Raw genomic sequence first — 14,040 nt, forward strand, 5'->3', positions numbered from 1 at the left:
TCCTTTCCTTTCAGATGAGCATAGTTTGTTTTCTAAGCCTGTGAGTGTCTTTCTCTTTGGAAATATGTTCATCTGTGTCAGTTATTAGATAATGCCATAAGTGATAATATAGGATATAGGTGTTTTGCTTTCCGACCTACTTCATGTTTTGTGATTATCTCCAGGCTCAAGTATGGTGCCTCAAAGAGCAGTGCTTCAATGTTTTCCATGGCTAATATTCCATTGTGTACATGGACCACTTCTTCTTGGTGCATTCCTCTGTCGATGGACATTTTCGTTGCTTCCAAGTGTTGCCTATGGTAAATATTGCTGGAGTGCAGGATTTCCAGCCTGTGATTTTTGATTTTCATTTTCTCAGGTGATAGACCCAGCAGTGGGTATGATTGATTGACTGGTACGGTAGCTCAACGTTTACCTTTTCAAGGCAACTCCATTGTGCTTTCATTAGTGGCTCTTGCCACGTCCCCCTTAGAATCGAGGGTACGCATTTCTCCACAATCACGTCAGCATTTATTGTTGGCAGAATTTTTTTTGATGGCCATTATGACTGGTGTGAGCTGATAGGTTTTTGTAATTTGGGTTTACATGTCTGTAAAAATTCCTACAATTCATCATTTTTCCACGGCTTTTTCTTTTCTGTTAAAAGAAAAAAGCAAAAAAGTGTGAGTATAATATACCTCTTCAAATATTCTTTTTGGAAGGTTGCACTCTAGAATTTTTTGGTCGATTTTCGACCTCAGTATTTTTTGGAGGTCAGGTGTCATTTACAGAACTGCAATTGGTGAATACTTAGTGACCTTTTGCAGTGGGTTTAAAGCTGCTGTTGTGGGAAACGGCCACAAGGATGCAGCATTTCTCCATTCCCAAATCTGGGTACTAGGGCAGCAGAGCCATTCTAGAAGTCGTTTGTCTAGGTTGTAAATTTGAATGGAATGTGCCAGGAAATCCCCCCATAAGTCTATGTCTCATTACTCCTAGTTCGTTGTTTTAATTTTTTCAATTGGGGTAATGGTTAGAATGTTGCTTGTCCAAGGTGTACACACTCTGGTTCATTCTACATACCTATTTATGTAGAGATCCTCTTCCCTTGTAAATTATTACAGTGTTCCGTAATCCTTCCTTGCTATATGGTCGGTCTTTTTGATATATGTATATAATATGTATTTGTATACATATGGTAACGCTAATCTTCATTTATCCATTCCCCCCACCTTTACTTTTAGATAAGCATAGTTCTGTTTTAATAAGTCTGTGATTGACTTTCTGTGTGGAAATATGTTCATTTGTGTCAGTTATTAGATAACGCCTATAAGTGATATCATAGGATATAGGACTTTTGCTTTCCGACTTACCTCATGTTCTGTGATTATCTCCAAGATCATCTATGGGGCCTCAAAGAGCAGTGTTTCATTGTTTTCCATGGCTAGTATTCATTGTGTACATGGACCACTTCTTCTTTATCCTTTCATCTGTAGATGGACATTTTGGTTGCTTCACTGTCTTGTCTATTGTGAATAAGGCTGCAGTGCAGCTTTTGCAGCCCGGGTCTTCTTCATTCTGGTCTTCTCAGGTGAGAGGCCCATTGGTGCGCCTGCTGGATTGACTGGTACCTCAATTTTTCCTTTTAAACGCAGCTCTTTCCTGTTCTCATTATTAGCGTTTAACCCTTTTACATCTCACCAGCAGCTAGAGGGTACACAGTTCTCTAAAACCTCTTCAGCATTTATTGTTTGTAGACTTTTTGCCAATGGTCAGTCGACTGGTGTGAGTTGAAGACTTTTTGTAGATTAGATTGCATGAGTCTAATACTTCCTGAGGCTGAGCTTTTATCCATTTTCCTTTCTTTAAAAAGAGAGTGAGTAAAACTTACCTCTTCATACTGTCTTCTTGAAAATTTTGCCTGTTTTGAATTTTTTTTATCCATTCCCTACCTCAGCACAATTTTGAGGGCAGGTGTCCTTTACAGCCCTGAGTCCTTGTGAATGGTAAGTGACCATTAGCTGTGGGTTAAAAGCTGCTCTTGCGGGAATCGGCCACATGGCGGCAGCATTTCTCCTTTACCAAATCTGGTTACTAGGTCAACAGAGCCTTACTGGAAGTGGTGTTCTAGGTTGTAAATTAGAATGGCATGTGAGAGGAAAACGCCCTTTAATGTATGTCTCATTACTTCTTGTTGTTATTTTTAACTTACGTTTTATTTTTTATCACAGCAAACTTGATTACAATGTTTTGTTTGTTCTAGGTGTGCAAGATGTGGTTCTTTCACACATATACATATATCTATTCTTCTTCGGAGCCTTTTCCCATGTAGGTTATGACACAATGTTGAGTAGTCTTCTCTTGGTATTGCGTAGGTCTTTGGTGATTACATATTTCACAGGTGTTTGTATCTCTCTGTTAACCTCAATACGGTAATGTATCCATTCCTCACACCTTTCTAATTGGTGAACCATAAGTTTTTTTATTGATTCTATGATAGTGTTTCTCTGTGGAAATATCTTTGTTTGTATCATTTTTTAGGTAACCCCTATATATGATATGATAGGATATGTGTCTTTCGCTTTCTCACTTACTCCAAGTTGCGTGATTACTTCTAGACTCATCTACGGTGCTGCAAATGGCATTGTTTCATTTTTTCACTAGCTCATATTCCATCTGTACAGGTAGCAGTTCTTCTTTGTCCACCCATCTGTCGGTGGACTTTTTGGTTACTTCCATATCTTGGCTATTGTAATAGTGTGCAATGCAGATTTGCGTGGCTGTGTCCTTCCAATTCTGTCTTCTTAGTTTATAGGTCCAGGAATAGGTCTGCTGGATCACATGGTAGCTCAATGTTTACTTTTTAAAGGCACCTCTGTTCTGTTCTCCTTAGTGGCTCTTTCCAGGTTACGTCCCACTTAAAGTGGAGGGCATGTATTTCTTCCCAGCACCTTCAGGATTTATTCTTTGTAGTTTTTGCTGATGATTATTCTGAGTGGTGTGAGCTGATACCTCTTTGTGGTTGAATTTGCATGTGTCTCATAATGCGTTGAAATTGAGCTTTAAGACATGATCTTTTTATTTTTCCAGCTGTGATTAGAGCTTATTTCTTCACAGTGTTTTCTTAAAGTATGTGTCACCATTTGTAATATTTTGGCCGTTATCTCCCTCAAGACATTTTGAGGGCAGGTTTCATTTACAGCCCTGCAGTACTTGTTCATATGAAGTGACCATTAGCTCAGGCTTTAAACCTGCTTTTGCAGGTAACGGCCAGAGAGCGGCAGCCTTTCTACGTTTCCCATGCTGGTACTAGGGAAACAGACCTACCGGCCAGTGGTGTTCTTCGGTTATAAATTAGAGTGCAATGTGCCCGGATAAAACCACAAATGTTGATGTCTCCTTGCTTTTGTTTGTTTTTAAATTGAGTTTATATTTATTATTAGAGTAATATTCCATTGTGTACGTGGACCACTTCTTCTTGGTGCATTCCTCGGTTGATGGACATTTTCATTGCTTCCAAGTGCTGGCTATGGTAAATCTTGCTGGCGTACAGGTTTGCCAGCCTGTGACTTTTTGATTCTCATTTTCTCAAGTGATAGGCCAAGCAGTGGTTGTGATTGATTGACTGGTAGCTCAATGTTTCCCTTTTCAAAGCACCTACACTGTGTTTTCATTAGTGGCTCTTTACATGCCCCCCCTTACAACCGAAGGTACGCATTTCTCCACACTCCCTTCACGGTTTATTTTTTGCAGCATTTTTCCTAATGGCCATTCTGACTGCTGTGAGCTGATAGGTTTTTGTAATATGGGTATGCATGTCATTAAAATTTTTTAAATTCGTCATATTCCTACCCCTTTTTCTTTCCTCTTAAAAGAAAAACCCGTGAGTACAATATAGCTCTTGAACTTGTCTTCTTCGAAGCTTGCCCTCTTTTGAATTTTTTGGTCGATTTTTGACCCCAGAAATTTTCTGGAGGGCAGGTATCATTTACAGAACTGCAAGTTGGTGAAAATTTAGTGACCTTTTGCAGTGGGTTCAAAGCTGCTGTTGTGGGAAACGGCCACAAGGAGGTAGCATTTCTCCATTCCCCAATCTGGGTACTAGGGCAGCAGAGCCTTTCTGGAAGTCCTTGTCCTAGGTTGTAAATTGGAATGGAAATTGCCAGGAGAAATCCCCATAAGTTTATGTCTCATTACTTCTTCTTGGTTTTTAAAATTTTTTTAATCTGGGTAAAGTTTAGAATATTGTTTGTCCTAGGTGTACACAATCTGGTTCATTTGTACATTATGTATGTCTATTAATGTACAGATCCTCTTCCCATGTAAAATATTACAGTGTTCCGTCGACCTCCCTTGCTATATGTTCGGTGTTTTTGATACATGTATATAATATGTATTTGTATATGTATGGTAACACTAATGTTCATTTCTCAATTTCCCCCCTCCTTTCCTTTCAGATGAGCATAGTTTGTTTTCTAAGCCTGTGAGTGTCTTTCTCTTTGGAAATATGTTCATCTGTGTCAGTTATTAGATAATGCCATAAGTGATAATATAGGATATAGGTGTTTTGCTTTCCGACCTACTTCATGTTTTGTGATTATCTCCAGGCTCAAGTATGGTGCCTCAAAGAGCAGTGCTTCAATGTTTTCCATGGCTAATATTCCATTGTGTACATGGACCACTTCTTCTTGGTGCATTCCTCTGTCGATGGACATTTTCGTTGCTTCCAAGTGTTGCCTATGGTAAATATTGCTGGAGTGCAGGATTTCCAGCCTGTGATTTTTGATTTTCATTTTCTCAGGTGATAGACCCAGCAGTGGGTATGATTGATTGACTGGTACGGTAGCTCAACGTTTACCTTTTCAAGGCAACTCCATTGTGCTTTCATTAGTGGCTCTTGCCACGTCCCCCTTAGAATCGAGGGTACGCATTTCTCCACAATCACGTCAGCATTTATTGTTGGCAGAATTTTTTTTGATGGCCATTATGACTGGTGTGAGCTGATAGGTTTTTGTAATTTGGGTTTACATGTCTGTAAAAATTCCTACAATTCATCATTTTTCCACGGCTTTTTCTTTTCTGTTAAAAGAAAAAAGCAAAAAAGTGTGAGTATAATATACCTCTTCAAATATTCTTTTTGGAAGGTTGCACTCTAGAATTTTTTGGTCGATTTTCGACCTCAGTATTTTTTGGAGGTCAGGTGTCATTTACAGAACTGCAATTGGTGAATACTTAGTGACCTTTTGCAGTGGGTTTAAAGCTGCTGTTGTGGGAAACGGCCACAAGGATGCAGCATTTCTCCATTCCCAAATCTGGGTACTAGGGCAGCAGAGCCATTCTAGAAGTCGTTTGTCTAGGTTGTAAATTTGAATGGAATGTGCCAGGAAATCCCCCCATAAGTCTATGTCTCATTACTCCTAGTTCGTTGTTTTAATTTTTTCAATTGGGGTAATGGTTAGAATGTTGCTTGTCCAAGGTGTACACACTCTGGTTCATTCTACATACCTATTTATGTAGAGATCCTCTTCCCTTGTAAATTATTACAGTGTTCCGTAATCCTTCCTTGCTATATGGTCGGTCTTTTTGATATATGTATATAATATGTATTTGTATACATATGGTAACGCTAATCTTCATTTATCCCTTCCCCCCAACTTTACTTTTAGATAAGCATAGTTCTTTTTTAATAAGTCTGTGATTGACTTTCTGTGTGGAAATATGTTCATTTGTGTCAGTTATTAGATAACGCCTATAAGTGATATCATAGGATATAGGACTTTTGCTTTCCGACTTACCTCATGTTCTGTGATTATCTCCAAGATCATCTATGGGGCCTCAAAGAGCAGTGTTTCATTGTTTTCCATGGCTAGTATTCATTGTGTACATGGACCACTTCTTCTTTATCCTTTCATCTGTAGATGGACATTTTGGTTGCTTCACTGTCTTGTCTATTGTGAATAAGGCTGCAGTGCAGCTTTTGCAGCCCGGGTCTTCTTCATTCTGGTCTTCTCAGGTGAGAGGCCCATTGGTGCGCCTGCTGGATTGACTGGTACCTCAATTTTTCCTTTTAAACGCAGCTCTTTCCTGTTCTCATTATTAGCGTTTAACCCTTTTACATCTCACCAGCAGCTAGAGGGTACACAGTTCTCTAAAACCTCTTCAGCATTTATTGTTTGTAGACTTTTTGCCAATGGTCAGTCGACTGGTGTGAGTTGAAGACTTTTTGTAGATTAGATTGCATGAGTCTAATACTTCCTGAGGCTGAGCTTTTATCCATTTTCCTTTCTTTAAAAAGAGAGTGAGTAAAACTTACCTCTTCATACTGTCTTCTTGAAAATTTTGCCTGTTTTGAATTTTTTTTATCCATTCCCTACCTCAGCACAATTTTGAGGGCAGGTGTCCTTTACAGCCCTGAGTCCTTGTGAATGGTAAGTGACCATTAGCTGTGGGTTAAAAGCTGCTCTTGCGGGAATCGGCCACATGGCGGCAGCATTTCTCCTTTACCAAATCTGGTTACTAGGTCAACAGAGCCTTACTGGAAGTGGTGTTCTAGGTTGTAAATTAGAATGGCATGTGAGAGGAAAACGCCCTTTAATGTATGTCTCATTACTTCTTGTTGTTATTTTTAACTTACGTTTTATTTTTTATCACAGCAAACTTGATTACAATGTTTTGTTTGTTCTAGGTGTGCAAGATGTGGTTCTTTCACACATATACATATATCTATTCTTCTTCGGAGCCTTTTCCCATGTAGGTTATGACACAATGTTGAGTAGTCTTCTCTTGGTATTGCGTAGGTCTTTGGTGATTACATATTTCACAGGTGTTTGTATCTCTCTGTTAACCTCAATACGGTAATGTATCCATTCCTCACACCTTTCTAATTGGTGAACCATAAGTTTTTTTATTGATTCTATGATAGTGTTTCTCTGTGGAAATATCTTTGTTTGTATCATTTTTTAGGTAACCCCTATATATGATATGATAGGATATGTGTCTTTCGCTTTCTCACTTACTCCAAGTTGCGTGATTACTTCTAGACTCATCTACGGTGCTGCAAATGGCATTGTTTCATTTTTTCACTAGCTCATATTCCATCTGTACAGGTAGCAGTTCTTCTTTGTCCACCCATCTGTCGGTGGACTTTTTGGTTACTTCCATATCTTGGCTATTGTAATAGTGTGCAATGCAGATTTGCGTGGCTGTGTCCTTCCAATTCTGTCTTCTTCGTTTATAGGTCCAGGAATAGGTCTGCTGGATCACATGGTAGCTCAATGTTTACTTTTTAAAGGCACCTCTGTTCTGTTCTCCTTAGTGGCTCTTTCCAGGTTACGTCCCACTTAAAGTGGAGGGCATGTATTTCTTCCCAGCACCTTCAGGATTTATTCTTTGTAGTTTTTGCTGATGATTATTCTGAGTGGTGTGAGCTGATACCTCTTTGTGGTTGAATTTGCATGTGTCTCATAATGCGTTGAAATTGAGCTTTAAGACATGATCTTTTTATTTTTCCAGCTGTGATTAGAGCTTATTTCTTCACAGTGTTTTCTTAAAGTATGTGTCACCATTTGTAATATTTTGGCCGTTATCTCCCTCAAGACATTTTGAGGGCAGGTTTCATTTACAGCCCTGCAGTACTTGTTCATATGAAGTGACCATTAGCTCAGGCTTTAAACCTGCTTTTGCAGGTAACGGCCAGAGAGCGGCAGCCTTTCTACGTTTCCCATGCTGGTACTAGGGAAACAGACCTAACGGCCAGTGGTGTTCTTCGGTTATAAATTAGAGTGCAATGTGCCCGGATAAAACCACAAATGTTGATGTCTCCTTGCTTTTGTTTGTTTTTAAATTGAGTTTATATTTATTATTAGAGTAATATTCCATTGTGTACGTGGACCACTTCTTCTTGGTGCATTCCTCGGTTGATGGACATTTTCATTGCTTCCAAGTGCTGGCTATGGTAAATCTTGCTGGCGTACAGGTTTGCCAGCCTGTGACTTTTTGATTCTCATTTTCTCAAGTGATAGGCCAAGCAGTGGTTGTGATTGATTGACTGGTAGCTCAATGTTTCCCTTTTCAAAGCACCTACACTGTGTTTTCATTAGTGGCTCTTTACATGCCCCCCCTTACAACCGAAGGTACGCATTTCTCCACACTCCCTTCACGGTTTATTTTTTGCAGCATTTTTCCTAATGGCCATTCTGACTGCTGTGAGCTGATAGGTTTTTGTAATATGGGTATGCATGTCATTAAAATTTTTTAAATTCGTCATATTCCTACCCCTTTTTCTTTTCTCTTAAAAGAAAAACCCGTGAGTACAATATAGCTCTTGAACTTGTCTTCTTCGAAGCTTGCCCTCTTTTGAATTTTTTGGTCGATTTTTGACCCCAGAAATTTTCTGGAGGGCAGGTATCATTTACAGAACTGCAAGTTGGTGAAAATTTAGTGACCTTTTGCAGTGGGTTCAAAGCTGCTGTTGTGGGAAACGGCCACAAGGAGGTAGCATTTCTCCATTCCCCAATCTGGGTACTAGGGCAGCAGAGCCTTTCTGGAAGTCCTTGTCCTAGGTTGTAAATTAGAATGGAAATTGCCAGGAGAAATCCCCATAAGTTTATGTCTCATTACTTCTTCTTGGTTTTTAAAATTTTTTTAATCTGGGTAAAGTTTAGAATATTGTTTGTCCTAGGTGTACACAATCTGGTTCATTTGTACATTATGTATGTCTATTAATGTACAGATCCTCTTCCCATGTAAAATATTACAGTGTTCCGTCGACCTCCCTTGCTATATGTTCGGTGTTTTTGATACATGTATATAATATGTATTTGTATATGTATGGTAACACTAATGTTCATTTCTCAATTTCCCCCCTCCTTTCCTTTCAGATGAGCATAGTTTGTTTTCTAAGCCTGTGAGTGTCTTTCTCTTTGGAAATATGTTCATCTGTGTCAGTTATTAGATAATGCCATAAGTGATAATATAGGATATAGGTGTTTTGCTTTCCGACCTACTTCATGTTTTGTGATTATCTCCAGGCTCAAGTATGGTTCCTCAAAGAGCAGTGCTTCAATGTTTTCCATGGCTAATATTCCATTGTGTACATGGACCACTTCTTCTTGGTGCATTCCTCTGTCGATGGACATTTTCGTTGCTTCCAAGTGTTGCCTATGGTAAATATTGCTGGAGTGCAGGATTTCCAGCCTGTGATTTTTGATTTTCATTTTCTCAGGTGATAGACCCAGCAGTGGGTATGATTGATTGACTGGTACGGTAGCTCAACGTTTACCTTTTCAAGGCAACTCCATTGTGCTTTCATTAGTGGCTCTTGCCACGTCCCCCTTAGAATCAAGGGTACGCATTTCTCCACAATCACGTCAGCATTTATTGTTGGCAGAATTTTTTTTGATGGCCATTATGACTGGTGTGAGCTGATAGGTTTTTGTAATTTGGGTTTACATGTCTGTAAAAATTCCTACAATTCATCATTTTTCCACGGCTTTTTCTTTTCTGTTAAAAGAAAAAAGCAAAAAAGTGTGAGTATAATATACCTCTTCAAATATTCTTTTTGGAAGGTTGCACTCTAGAATTTTTTGGTCGATTTTCGACCTCAGTATTTTTTGGAGGGCAGGTGTCATTTACAGAACTGCAATTGGTGAATATTTAGTGACCTTTTGCAGTGGGTTTAAAGCTGCTGTTGTGGGAAACGGCCACAAGGATGCAGCATTTCTCCATTCCCAAATCTGGGTACTAGGGCAGCAGAGCCATTCTAGAAGTCGTTTGTCTAGGTTGTAAATTTGAATGGAATGTGCCAGGAAAACCCCCCATAAGTCTATGTCTCATTACTCCTAGTTCGTTGTTTTAATTTTTTCAATTGGGGTAATGGTTAGAATGTTGCTTGTCCAAGGTGTACACACTCTGGTTCATCTACATATTCTACATACCTATTTATGTAGAGATCCTCTTCCCTTGTAAATTATTACAGTGTTCCGTAATCCTTCCTTGCTATATGGTCGGTCTTTTTGATATATGTATATAATATGTATTTGTATACATATGGTAACGCTAATCTTCATTTATCCATTCCCCCCACCTTTACTTTTAGATAAGCATAGTTCTTTTTTAATAAGTCTGTGATTGACTTTCTGTGTGGAAATATGTTCATTTGTGTCAGTTATTAGATAACGCCTATAAGTGATATCATAGGATATAGGACTTTTGCTTTCCGACTTACCTCATGTTCTGTGATTATCTCCAAGATCATCTATGGGGCCTCAAAGAGCAGTGTTTCATTGTTTTCCATGGCTAGTATTCATTGTGTACATGGACCACTTCTTCTTTATCCTTTCATCTGTAGATGGACATTTTGGTTGCTTCACTGTCTTGTCTATTGTGAATAAGGCTGCAGTGCAGCTTTTGCAGCCCGGGTCTTCTTCATTCTGGTCTTCTCAGGTGAGAGGCCCATTGGTGCGCCTGCTGGATTGACTGGTACCTCAATTTTTCCTTTTAAACGCAGCTCTTTCCTGTTCTCATTATTAGCGTTTAACCCTTTTACATCTCACCAGCAGCTAGAGGGTACACAGTTCTCTAAAACCTCTTCAGCATTTATTGTTTGTAGACTTTTTGCCAATGGTCAGTCGACTGGTGTGAGTTGAAGACTTTTTGTAGATTAGATTGCATGAGTCTAATACTTCCTGAGGCTGAGCTTTTATCCATTTTCCTTTCTTTAAAAAGAGAGTGAGTAAAACTTACCTCTTCATACTGTCTTCTTGAAAATTTTGCCTGTTTTGAATTTTTTTTATCCATTCCCTACCTCAGCACAATTTTGAGGGCAGGTGTCCTTTACAGCCCTGAGTCCTTGTGAATGGTAAGTGACCATTAGCTGTGGGTTAAAAGCTGCTCTTGCGGGAATCGGCCACATGGCGGCAGCATTTCTCCTTTACCAAATCTGGTTACTAGGTCAACAGAGCCTTACTGGAAGTGGTGTTCTAGGTTGTAAATTAGAATGGCATGTGAGAGGAAAACGCCCTTTAATGTATGTCTCATTACTTCTTGTTGTTATTTTTAACTTACGTTTTATTTTTTATCACAGCAAACTTGATTACAATGTTTTGTTTGTTCTAGGTGTGCAAGATGTGGTTCTTTCACACATATACATATATCTATTCTTCTTCGGAGCCTTTTCCCATGTAGGTTATGACACAATGTTGAGTAGTCTTCTCTTGGTATTGCGTAGGTCTTTGGTGATTACATATTTCACAGGTGTTTGTATCTCTCTGTTAACCTCAATACGGTAATGTATCCATTCCTCACACCTTTCTAATTGGTGAACCATAAGTTTTTTTATTGATTCTATGATAGTGTTTCTCTGTGGAAATATCTTTGTTTGTATCATTTTTTAGGTAACCCCTATATATGATATGATAGGATATGTGTCTTTCGCTTTCTCACTTACTCCAAGTTGCGTGATTACTTCTAGACTCATCTACGGTGCTGCAAATGGCATTGTTTCATTTTTTCACTAGCTCATATTCCATCTGTACAGGTAGCAGTTCTTCTTTGTCCACCCATCTGTCGGTGGACTTTTTGGTTACTTCCATATCTTGGCTATTGTAATAGTGTGCAATGCAGATTTGCGTGGCTGTGTCCTTCCAATTCTGTCTTCTTAGTTTATAGGTCCAGGAATAGGTCTGCTGGATCACATGGTAGCTCAATGTTTACTTTTTAAAGGCACCTCTGTTCTGTTCTCCTTAGTGGCTCTTTCCAGGTTACGTCCCACTTAAAGTGGAGGGCATGTATTTCTTCCCAGCACCTTCAGGATTTATTCTTTGTAGTTTTTGCTGATGATTATTCTGAGTGGTGTGAGCTGATACCTCTTTGTGGTTGAATTTGCATGTGTCTCATAATGCGTTGAAATTGAGCTTTAAGACATGATCTTTTTATTTTTCCAGCTGTGATTAGAGCTTATTTCTTCACAGTGTTTTCTTAAAGTATGTGTCACCATTTGTAATATTTTGGCCGTTATCTCCCTCAAGACATTTTGAGGGCAGGTTTCATTTACAGCCCTGCAGTACTTGTTCATATGAAGTGACCATTAGCTCAGGCTTTAAACCTGCTTTTGCAGGTAACGGCCAGAGAGCGGCAGCCTTTCTACGTTTCCCATGCTGGTACTAGGGAAACAGACCTACCGGCCAGTGGTGTTCTTCGGTTATAAATTAGAGTGCAATGTGCCCGGATAAACCCACAAATGTTGATGTCTCCTTGCTTTTGTTTGTTTTTAAATTGAGTTTATATTTATTATTAGAGTAATATTCCATTGTGTACGTGGACCACTTCTTCTTGGTGCATTCCTCGGTTGATGGACATTTTCATTGCTTCCAAGTGCTGGCTATGGTAAATCTTGCTGGCGTACAGGTTTGCCAGCCTGTGACTTTTTGATTCTCATTTTCTCAAGTGATAGGCCAAGCAGTGGTTGTGATTGATTGACTGGTAGCTCAATGTTTCCCTTTTCAAAGCACCTACACTGTGTTTTCATTAGTGGCTCTTTACATGCCCCCCCTTACAACCGAAGGTACGCATTTCTCCACACTCCCTTCACGGTTTATTTTTTGCAGCATTTTTCCTAATGGCCATTCTGACTGCTGTGAGCTGATAGGTTTTTGTAATATGGGTATGCATGTCATTAAAATTTTTTAAATTCGTCATATTCCTACCCCTTTTTCTTTTCTCTTAAAAGAAAAACCCGTGAGTACAATATAGCTCTTGAACTTGTCTTCTTCGAAGCTTGCCCTCTTTTGAATTTTTTGGTCGATTTTTGACCCCAGAAATTTTCTGGAGGGCAGGTATCATTTACAGAACTGCAAGTTGGTGAAAATTTAGTGACCTTTTGCAGTGGGTTCAAAGCTGCTGTTGTGGGAAACGGCCACAAGGAGGTAGCATTTCTCCATTCCCCAATCTGGGTACTAGGGCAGCAGAGCCTTTCTGGAAGTCCTTGTCCTAGGTTGTAAATTAGAATGGAAATTGCCAGGAGAAATCCCCATAAGTTTATGTCTCATTACTTCTTCTTGGTTTTTAAAATTTTTTTAATCTGGGTAAAGTTTAGAATATTGTTTGTCCTAGGTGTACACAATCTGGTTCATTTGTACATTATGTATGTCTATTAATGTACAGATCCTCTTCCCATGTAAAATATTACAGTGTTCCGTCGACCTCCCTTGCTATATGTTCGGTGTTTTTGATACATGTATATAATATGTATTTGTATATGTATGGTAACACTAATGTTCATTTCTCAATTTCCCCCCTCCTTTCCTTTCAGATGAGCATAGTTTGTTTTCTAAGCCTGTGAGTGTCTTTCTCTTTGGAAATATGTTCATCTGTGTCAGTTATTAGATAATGCCATATGTGATAATATAGGTTATAGGTGTTTTGCTTTCCGACCTACTTCATGTTTTGTGATTATCTCCAGGCTCAAGTATGGTTCCTCAAAGAGCAGTGCTTCAATGTTTTCCATGGCTAATATTCCATTGTGTACATGGACCACTTCTTCTTGGTGCATTCCTCTGTCGATGGACATTTTCGTTGCTTCCAAGTGTTGCCTATGGTAAATATGGCTGGAGTGCAGGATTTCCAGCCTGTGATTTTTGATTTTCATTTTCTCAGGTGATAGACCCAGCAGTGGGTATGATTGATTGACTGGTACGGTAGCTCAACGTTTACCTTTTCAAGGCAACTCCATTGTGCTTTCATTAGTGGCTCTTGCCACGTCCCCCTTAGAATCAAGGGTACGCATTTCTCCACAATCACGTCAGCATTTATTGTTGGCAGAATTTTTTTGATGGCCATTATGACTGGTGTGAGCTGATAGGTTTTTGTAATTTGGGTTTACATGTCTGTAAAAATTCCTACAATTCATCATTTTTCCACGGCTTTTTCTTTTCTGTTAAAAGAAAAAAGCAAAAAAGTGTGAGTATAATATACCTCTTCAAATATTCTTTTTGGAAGGTTGCACTCTAGAATTTTTTGGTCGATTTTCGACCTCAGTATTTTTTGGAGGTCAGGTGTCATTTA

This window comes from Balaenoptera physalus (genome assembly GCF_965194825.1).
Source record: "Balaenoptera physalus genome assembly, chromosome: 9".
NCBI classification, from domain to species: Eukaryota; Metazoa; Chordata; class Mammalia; order Artiodactyla; family Balaenopteridae; genus Balaenoptera; species Balaenoptera physalus.